Genomic DNA, 11,451 nt, shown 5'->3' with positions numbered 1-11,451 from the left:
TTATGAATAGACAAGCAACTAAGAAAGGGCATCGACTAACTAGTAAAAAAAATTGAAGAAATATGTAAAAATCCAACTGCCGATTCATTTTGATCAAGAAAGAAGCAGCAGACTCCACCAGGGGCTGGAAGGACGCTCACATTTTTAAGGTAAAGCACACTTCCAAGTCTCTTTCTCAAGGATCTGCAAGATTGGCTCCTAAGCAGCTTTTGAAGTCCTCAGATTTTGTCCGTCCCTTGGTGGTTCGCGCAACAAGAAGCATTCCTAGCCACACTCATTTGCAAATGATGAATAAACAACTCCCTCTACTATGATAGTACAGTTCCTTCTAGATTTCCTGTCAAACCCCGTTCTCAACATTTTTCGACCATCAATGCCTAAATCAAGAGAAGCACAATATAAATACGATATATGCAGTTGAATCAACACACAAAACAGTTTGTGTTCATTCAAAGAAAACTAGAACATTCTCATGAACCATCAATGCCTTAGCCACTCCCAGCATAGGTGACAAAAATATCACACACAAGGCAGATCAATAAGTCAATACCAGAGCATTAATTTCTCACATTGGAACTATATGGTACCAAGACACTAGTAAGCAACTGTAAACTTTCAATTGTCCATTGTAGCCAATGACTCTATGCAGTAAAACATAAATAAAGAATTCACATAATGACTACTAGAGCAAAGGGAACATAAATTTGTTGCCTGTAAGCCCAAAAAGTGCATTATAGTATGATCTCAAGGATTAAGGACCGTAGTTACTGAATTTTCTTATCCCATTATAGAACTCCAAAAAAAAACAGGAGAAATGACAAATTTAACTTACTCAAGGAGTTAAGTTTAAACCCCAACTTCTCCGCAGCCAAACCAAATACATACTCTGAAGAGCAGCTTCTCTAGATGATGGAACAGGAATAGCCTGCAGGCAATGCAATCAAACTATTGAGAATAAGAAAGTGACTGACTGGCACTTAGAGAGATAAAATGACAAGATGGATGAAGAAAATAAAGTAATACCATGAGCAAGATGTTATAAATTTTCTTTGTACTATGACAATACCTGAAGATTAGCATGAGTCCCACGTTTGGAAACCCACTCAAAGAAAACATCTTCCTTCTGCTGGTTTTTGTGATACATCTTCAAGCAGTTCTGGAATCTGTCAAGCTCTGTTTCTTTTTCTGGAGGCAAAGAAAGAGTATTTGGTAGATGCTCGATAGGTATTATCAGCCCGTGGTCTTCAACTAATGGCCGCTTGGGCAGCGCACGGTAGTATCTTTCTCCTACACTGATAATCAGATGAGACTCCACATTGTGGCTCGATAAACGAAACCAGCATTCTTTTGACTGAATTTCAATCACAGACTCTGCTTAAAATGGATTCATAAGCAGTGGTCAAAAATTTCATTCCACTAGAACCAATGTAAACTATTAGCAAAAAAACAGAAGGCACCCATTGAGCACCTCTAGATCCATTTCCATTTCGAGAACCACTTTCCTCTTCCTCCTGCAAACTGTGCTTAAAGTTGCAGTCAGGACCTCTTTTTTTTTTTTTGGTAAAGGCAGTCAGGACCTCTTTCACATTTCCCTTTGTCAAGAAAATCAAAACAAAGCCCTCTTCGGTATTGCTCCCTTGCATCTATATCATGTCGGTAGTTGCATTTTTCACCTCGTGGACAAGATCCAGAAGACAAATACTTAAAGCATAGCTTATCATCATCACGGACTTCGTGTTTCTGACGTTTTTGGGAAACAACATATCTCCAATATTGTGCGTCATTAGTGTCATCGGCAGTCCTCTTTCCTGCTTCCTTTGCACCAGCAGTTTTCTCTGATGCTGTAAATGGAGACAAGGTTGTGTTTGGAGGTTTCATGCTAATCTCAGAGGAAGACATGGTAGATGCCGGAGTAGGAGAAAGCGCATGGATAATTTTCTGAGAGAAAAACAAGATTATGATGCACATGGGTAATATGAAAATTGGAAACACTAGTAGACAGGCAAGAACAGAGAGATTTGTACCAACATCAGTTTAGATACCAGAAAACTCCAATATAGAGTAAGCTAGTCATAGAGAAGCATACTAAGAACACATGAAAAGATCTTATCTACGACATAAAGTACATACAGAAAGATAAAATAGCATTCCATTACTTGTCCGCATAAAAGCATGCCTTAGAGAACAAGTATCTCCCTGCATGATTAACGTTGAGGACAATCAATAAAATGTTCATGTCTAATTTAGTCTTCATCCTACCCACCTAAACTATTTGATAAACATGATTTAGAGTGCATTTGGTAACAATTCTATCCACGAGAATAATTTCTGGTCAGAAATGATCTTTTCTTGTTCTGTTCCCTAGATGAGTTTCTGAGCATTCAAAGGTATTTAGTAACTGCACAAAATTTCTATTCCCAGAATAAAAATGTCTTTGGTAGGACCTCCAAATTTTTTTGAAACTTAAAATTTCTTTTAATTTTTTAATAATTTTGTTACACTTTTCTCTCTTTTTTTTTTTTTCTTTTCTCCTTTTCTTCTTCTTCCTCCTCTAATTGCTCACCGGCCTCGACAATGGCTAGCAACTGGCCAGACGAGGGCAGCGAGCTCATTGTGGTTGGGCAAGTGGGCAAGGTCAAGCCTCACCGGTGGCTAGAAGAGCTTGGCCTCACCGATGGCTGAACGAGCTCGGCCTCACCGAGGGCCAATGATCAACTAGAGGAAGAAGAAGAAGGAAAAGACGAAAAGAAAAGGCTTGATTCTAGAATTGTTCCTAAGAATAAAGAAGTAATTTCCTTTTACTAATTGATTATATTCCAAATCTATTTCAGGGAACAAATATGGTCGTATGAACAAAAACGTTACTGAACGCATTTTGTTCTTTTTTAGTTCCGAATAACAAAAGAATAGAAATAGACACTATCTGGTACATTACTAAATATACCCTTAACTGACAAAACTTAAACTCAGGGAGCAACACCAAAATATGTTGATCTGCTGGCAAAAACTACACAAGCTCCCAATGCAAATGATCTATGACACAATGTAGAGAAGGGTAAGTCGGGGGACACGATCCGCCACACCATCTTATTATGAAAGATTTGAATGAACAAAGTTTTCAGATCGAGTTTCAATCCTCATAAAGAAAGTTCCACCTAAAGTTTAAGCTAGAGAGAGAGAGAGAGAGAACTTGTGTTATAAGACCGTTGTAAATCTTGTATATATGAAATGTGTGATAGTATACAAGTTAGTCGCGAATAACAAGAAAAAAATTATATAAATAACCACTGTGTATGACCTCTTACATGTAAATCAGAACCAAGGAATTCACTCACCAATTGATGGATTAATTGGAGTATAGAGTATTTATTATCCCGTCTTTCGCATCGCATTAAAGACAATAGTTCAAAACTTTAAGCTAAATACAGTGCAACTGATGAAATCTACAATACCATATATAACATTAAAAAAAAAAAAAAAAAAGATCAGCAATCGCATGTGTAAAGTCTATTATATGGCAGTGTTAATAGCGAGCCCTCTCATTTGTCTGAAGATCCTGGAGAAGACCAGATTACAAGGGATAAGTCCCGTGGAGAATTAGAGAGAAATCTCAATAATTTGAAACAAACCATCATACCATGTGTTGACACCCAAAAGTGCCCGATATTTAGTTATTATCGATATACGATGATCATTCGGAAGCAATAAAGGTGAAATCGACAACCTCATATGCAATCATCAAAATTAACGAAGAAAACAGGAAAAGAGTGGAGAATATCCTATCAGGGCATATTTGATCATCCGTGAAGGAAGCCAATTGAATGTATTGAATATTGGTTGATATCGCATGCTATTTGATGGTTTGGGTATAAATGTTGGCACATATCGACAAGTGGCAAATGATTGCAGATTATTTTGCCCAAGTTGTCTATGAGCATCTTAACTGAGGAGTGTCGACAAGCATCTTAACTGAGAAGCAAGATAATCCATTTAGAGAATTGCACCAAGGCTCATGCATGTGAAGACCCACTAAGGGAGATTGTGGATGATAGTTGACCAACGTGGAGAGATTGACAACTGAGCAATTACAAGGCCCGGGGAGTGGAGAACAATTACAAACAGGAAGTGAACATGGGAGATCATGGCCGCTATTTTGAAGGACAACAGTTACAAAGCTCAGGGCGTGGAGAACAATTACAAACGGGAAATGAACATGGGGAGATCATGGCCACTATTTTGACGGACAACTATTTGAAGAAGAGAATGGACAACATGGGGAACATGGACCATTATTTTCGGAAGTGTGTGGCTACAGTTACAACCATGAAGGAATTCCTTCCGAACGGTTGTAATGAAAGGTCTATAAATACTAAATTCTCATCAATGGGAGAGATCCTTGACAAACAAAATGTAATATTTTATTATCTTTACTTTTCTGCACTTTATTTTTCCTTAGTTATAGCTTTCCAATTCATGTCTTCGATTAAATTATGGTGCATATCTTTATTCCAATGCTTCATTGTCAATTCAATTCCAACGTGCATCTCTATTATGGGTTTCGTGCCATTGATTAAATTCTGGCATTACATCTTTGCATGTTCTCGAGTTTTGTCACCGATTAAATTCCAACACAATTTGTTGGGATATAATAATTTTGCCATCAAAATCATAATAATAAAGAAGAATCAGAATTTACAATTTACAATTGCTTACACAAGTGTTTCTCACGCCTAAATTTAAATCAAACCTAAAGTGTTTATAAATAAACAACTCACTTAGACATAAACTCACGGCATAAAAATTACCACGTGTTCAAGCTCAAAACAAAAACGCTCTACGTACGCGAAAATCAAGAACTCCATCATTCGTCTTTGGTCCACGTACGTATGGCTTTGTGTTCCTGTTCAAGGCTTCGCGTAACTTCTTTCTAGACGTCTTTCTCATGCGGCTCTCAAGTCCTGTGGCTCCTCTTGAAGAAAGAGCACATTCTGCTTTTTATATGTGTACGTCAAAAATTTGACCTAGGCCCACGGACTTAAATCTTCAACGTGAACTAGGCTTCTTCTGCAGGTAAAAGAAAGAAAACCTCACCTTTTTTCTTTATACGTGAGCATGCCTAGAGTCAACAATTTGACTTTGGGCCCCACCTTGTACATCCCCCAAAATGAATCTTCTGCATTTATTTCCTCCTTTATGCATTTATAAAGAATCCCAATATTTTGTCTTTAGCTTGCAATATTTCACCTCATGTTGAAGACATATTCCATGCGTGAGATTTAAATCCGTCCAAGAAAATCTTCCTCAACAAATTCGGCTTACAAATCAATATCCAAATTCAAACTCGAGACTTAATTTAACAATTTTCCACATTGGCTTGATATTTGAAGCCAATTTATAGTACTCATCATCCATATTGCTCTCCCAACGCCCCGACGAATGCTCACTCTCCACAGACGCCAATAAAGCTTAAGTAAAACTTGAATTTCGCCAAAAAAACAGACTTAGTCATTATGTCTGTCGGATTTTCTGCTATAGCAATATTTTTGACAATAACATTACTCTTAACTAAGACATCTCAGCTGAAGTGAAACCTAATGTTGACATGCTTCGTTCGCTTGTGATAAACTAGATTATATGTCAAATATATCACACATTGGTTATCATAGTGTATATCCACACTTTTTTGTTCTAGCCCAAAGTTCAAGAGCAAACTTGGTAACCATATCGCCTCATTCACTATAAAAGTTAATGCCATATACTTTGCCTCAGTCGAAGACAAGACAACGTAATCTTGTAAGGACTCTTTCCAATTAACTGCACCACATGTTAGAATAAACATGTACCTTGCTAAAAATGTGCAATCATCCAAGTCACCGGCATGATCAGAATCCACAAAACTAGTGGTCTCACTACCATTGTTGTTCCTCCGATACACTATACACACGTCTGTTGTCCCCTTCAAATATCTGATGATCCACTTCACAGCTTTTCCGGTGAGTTTTACTAGGATGCTTCATATAGCAACTAACTACACTCACAACTTGTGAAATATCAAGCTTAGTACATACCATATCATATATAATACTACCCACGGCACTAGAATAAGGATCACGGGACATATGCTTCTTCTCCTTCTCAATTTGCGGTGATAATTTATCTGAATATTTAAAGTGCTTCGCTAAAGGTGTACTTACAGATTTTGTTGATTGTATATTATAACGTGCCACGATCTTCTCAATATATTTCTTTTAAAATAGACATAAAACTCCTGTAATCCTATCATGTAAAATCTCCATACCCAATATTTTCTTTGCAGCACCAAAATCTTTCATCTCAAATTCAGCATTTAACTACATCTTCAGCATATCAATATCAGGCATATTTTTAGTTGCTATTAGCATATCATCAACATATAAAAGTAGATAAATCAAATAACCATTCTCCAATCTCCTAAAGTAGACACAGCTATCCATATGACTTTTTGAATAGTCTTGATTAGTCATGAAAGCATTAAAATGTTTATGCCACTATCAATGAGACTATTTCAATCTATACAAAGATTTTTTCAACAAATAAACATGATCTTCCTTATCTGAAATAGCAAATTCGTCTAGCTGCCTTATATAAATTTGCTCCTCCAACTCACCATGAAAAGATACAGTTTTCACATCTAACTGCTCCGACTCAATATCCTGCGAAGCACCTAAGACAAGTAATACACGAATAGAAGTATGTCTTACCACAAGAGAGAACACCTCACTGTAGTCAATGCCCTCACATTATATATACCCTTTCACCACAAGTCTTGCATTTTACCTCATTGTCTCGACACCGAGAATGCCCTCTTTTCATTTAAAGACCCATTTACTTCCAACAATCCTTTGGCTCTTGGGTACTGTGACCAACTCATATATCTAATTATGATGGAGTGATTCCATCTCTTCACTCATAGCTCCTAGCCACTGCGACTTCGAACTAGTCATCGTCTTAAAGTAAGACGAAGGCTCATTTGTCTCCACCTCATCACCTACAGTTACTTCATAAGCAATATCTATATAACCATAATGTACATATGATTTAATTTGTCTTCTCTATCTTTCTACGGCTATAGTGTGTTGTGGCTTTACTGGTTGTTCACTATTACCGATTTCAAGAACTGCAACCTCATCTGTAGTCTCAACTTCCGTTACCTTCGAGGTCTTTGGAGTGTCCATCTAAAGCTCCACCTCACTAATGACACCATGATCTATCTGCTTTGCTGGTTGTGTTACAGAACTCCTCTGTTAAAGCATCGCAGTCTTGTCAAAGATCATGTCTCTGCTAATTAGAAAATCGGGATCATGTCTCTGCTAATTAGAAAATCGGGTGATCCGGGATTAGTGCACCACAGCCGGTAGCCTTTCACCCTATATGCATAACTCAAAAATATGTACTTCTTTGCCCTCGGCTCAAGTTTACCATTACTCGCATGAGCATACGCTAAACATCCAAATATACGTAATCCGAAGTAATCAACATGTTTCCCCAACCATACTTCCTCAAAAGCTTTCCACTCGATAGTAGATGGTGGAGATCGATTAATCAAGTAATATGTCATGTTTATTGCTTCGACCTAAAATTCATTGCCAAGTCCTGCATGCGAAAACATGCATCGAGCTCACTCAAGTAAAGTTCCGTTCTTCCGTTCTGCCATGCCATTCTACTGTGGTATCCCAGGTATTATGCAGTATCTCACAATACATTCTTTCTCGCAGAACTCGATTAAATACTTATCACAGAAGTCCATGTCATTATCGATTCTCAGGTATTTGATCTGTTTATCTGACTACTTCTCAATCAATGCCTTAAATTTCTTTAATCAATCGAACACTTCATATTTGTGCTTTAGAAAGTATACACATACCTTCCTTGAATAGTTGTCGATAAATGTCAGCATATATCGGGTACCTCCTTTCAAAGGAATCAAAGACAGGCCCCGAATGTCTAAATGAATATATTCAATTGGTCATCTGGTCAAATAAACAACTATAATAAACTTAACTCGATGCTGCTTCCCAAAGATGCAGTGCTCACAAAAGTCCAACTTTCTTGTCTTTTGACCCTTCAACAACCCTCTTTCACTTAGTATCATCGTATCTGTCTCACTCATGTGCCCTAAATGCATATGCCATAATTGAGTTAAGTCAGAATTTGACTCACTTGATGAAACTACAGAAGTTTTGGTCACAATCTCTCCCAATAGATGATAGACTATTCACTTTATTCCCCTTCATCACTGTCATGGCACCTCGAGAGATCTTTAGTACTCCACCTTTAGTAATGTACCTACACCCGATGTCATCGAGTGTCCCCAAGAAATAAGGTTTTTCTTGAGCTCCAATACATGCCTCACATCTATCAATGTGCGCACCACCCCATTGTGCATCAAAATCTAAATTATCCATATCCCCACAGCCTTGCAAGCTACATTATTCCCCAAAAAAACACTACCACCATCTATAGTCTGGTAAGTAATAAACTAGTTCTTATGAGGCATCATATGATAAGAACACCCCGAATCTAGCACCCATTCATCTCCTGACGAAATAGTAATCACACATAAAACAGCTTCTGTATCACTAGTGCTCCCCTCGGCAATGTTTGCCACATTGCTTGTGGCATTCTACCTATCACATTTATTCCTCCGTTTTGAACAATCTCTCTTGATGTGCCCCTACTCATGACACTCAAAGCACTTCACGTGTCCCTTAGACTTTCTATGATGTGCTGCTACTAGGTCATCGATGTTGTTCTCTACCCCGAATCATCGATGCTTGCACTAATCTCTACGCCAGACCGTCACTCGCAACTTTCTCTACCACTCTTTAGAGACAAGACGGACTTTACCTCTTCTGAAATAATTGTAGTATGTCCCTATAACAGTGAATCAGTAAAGTGCTCACATAACTATGGTAAAGAAGCTAACAACATCATGTCATATTTTTCATCATCAAGTATCTTACCAACATTCTTCAAATCCATCATAAGTTTATTGAATTCATCCAGGTGGGTTCTAATAGACGTGCCTTTAGTATATCTAAAGTGAAACATCATTTTCAACATGTACAAGCGATTATTCAAACCTTACTCTACATAGAGTGCCTGAAGTTTTTGCCCATGATGCTGCGGCATCCTTTTCCTTTGCAACTTCTATTAAAACCTCATCTAACAAGTTTAACACAATTGTGCTCCTTGCTTTTTCCATTTACTCTACCCTCTCAGAGGCTTTCATTATAATTGGCAACTCATTTTCACCATCGAGTGCCTTGGCCAAACCTTGGGTTATCAATAACGCTCGCATCTTGATGCTCCATAATCCAAAGTTGTTCCTCTCGTTAAATTTCTTAATTTCAAATTTCCTCTAAATCATAATCAAGAAATCTAATCCCAAGCTCTTACACCAATTGTTGGAATATAATAGGTGAAAACGACAAGATCTTGCAATTTACGTCAACGCAAAATCACCAGAGAAATAATAATGACATTAGAAATTTACGTGGTTCGATCCGAATATCGGTACCTACATTCACGGAGAGAGCCAGCAGCAAATAATCCATTATAATTAAAGAATTAGAGTTTACAATCGCTTACACACTTGAGTGTTTCCCGCACCTAAATTTAAACCAAAATCCAAAGTGTTTATAAATAAATAATTCATTTGGATGTAAACTCACGGCACAAAAATTACCACGCATTCAAGCTCAAAAAAAAAAAATGCTCTACATACACCAAAATTAAGAACTCCAGCGTTCATCTTTGGTCCACATACGTACGGCTTCGTGTTCTTATTCAAGGCTTTGTGTGGCTTCTTTCTGGACGTCTTTCTCATGCGGCTCTCAAGTCTTGCGGCTCCTCTTGAAGAAAGAACGCGTTCTGCTTTTTATGTGTGCCTAAGGTCAAAAAATTGACCTAGCCCACTGACTTAAATCTTCAACGTGAACTAGGCTTCTTCTGCAGGTAAAAGAAAGAAATCCTCACATTTTTTCTTTATACGTGAGTGTCCCTAGAGTCAACAATTTGACTCTGGACCCACCGTGTACATATAAAAATCTTGCTTTTTCTTTCTATTTATTTCCTCCTTTGTGCATCTATAAAGAATCCCAATATTTTGTCTTCTAGCTTGCAATATTTCACCTCTTGTTGAAGGCATCTTCCGTTCATGAGATTTAAATCCGTCCAAAAAAATCTTTCTCAACAAATTTGGCTAATAAATTAACATCTAAATTCAAACTCAAGATATTAATTTAACACAGTTTGTGTACTTGTATTATTATGGAAATGATTGTATTTTCAAACCTTGTTGTTAACTAAATTTGTATGTACAATTTGGTTTGAAATTCCAAATAAAGAGTTGCAGCTATTTCTTCTCCGCCTGAATATTTCCTATGCGGAGTCGCTACAAAACCCATTTCCTTTCATCAAAAGTCGAAGAACAACTCTTGAAAAAGATATTTTGTCATCGATTAGATTCCAGCGAAACACCATGAACAATCCATTCATATTTATAAGTTAAAATCATCGATATGAGGAGAGTCAACTCCTACCAATCTTAGTTACCATCATCGGCACGAGGAGAGTCAAATCCTAGCAATCGCACGTAACTAAATTTTACATTTCTTGTCAAATCAAAAGATACTGCTAAATATGTACGCAACTGCAGTTCCTAAACAAGGAAATCTAGAGATCTTCCATATACGTACTATGTACAAATGACCTGACTCGCTTTGCGTCCTGAGATCGGGGGTGAATCCACCTGCAACTTCATTTCGGCAACCTATCGAATTTTTAGAGGTGATGGGTCACGATCTGAATGTCTTAAAACCGAGTCAAGTACCCGAGAGTATCCAGATCCATAGAATCATACGGACAACAGACACAGACGGACACAGACGGACACAGACGGATCAAACTTCATCCCGTCGACGACTCTTTTGATGAGGACGCTGCTAGATGCATCATCTTATGCATCATGCACATGAGCTAAAGTTGCGTCGGATGTTCAAGCGAAGTCATGCATCCTTCGAAATGCTGATTTCCTAATCAGCGAAGGATAGGGATCGTTTATGCAGAATTTTCTTTATACTGACGCTGTATGCATGCGCTGTAATTTTTTCTTTTCTCTTTTCTTCTGGTTTTTTCATATTTTTTCACGGGCAGAGTTTGCTCCTGCTAAATATAACCAAAGAAGCCAATGTCACAAAGCTCGGACGGGGTGATCAACGCCCAATCCTGGCCCTCCGAGGACGGGGACGTGAAGATCATGTCCCTGCATGAGATGGTCACATCAAACGCACTAATCCACCACTCGCCCAACCCTATTCTCCTGCCGACCTCCAGGTCGATGTCGACGCTTACCTCGCCGCTCGAGACGCTCGAGTCCAGAGTCACGGCTTGCCAACTGTTTCTACTGTT

At 38.1% G+C, this 11,451-nt stretch overlaps 1 pseudogene; it reads right to left on the bottom strand.

Moving 5' to 3' along the window:
* Positions 1-264: 264 nt before the first annotated feature.
* LOC104439021 lies at positions 265-7,214 on the bottom strand (annotated as a pseudogene).
* Between the last annotated feature and the right edge of the window lie 4,237 nt (positions 7,215-11,451).

This window comes from Eucalyptus grandis, chromosome 3 (genome assembly GCF_016545825.1).
Source record: "Eucalyptus grandis isolate ANBG69807.140 chromosome 3, ASM1654582v1, whole genome shotgun sequence".
Lineage (NCBI taxonomy): Eukaryota > Viridiplantae > Streptophyta > Magnoliopsida > Myrtales > Myrtaceae > Eucalyptus > Eucalyptus grandis.
This window is presented reverse-complemented; position numbering and strand designations above follow the sequence as displayed.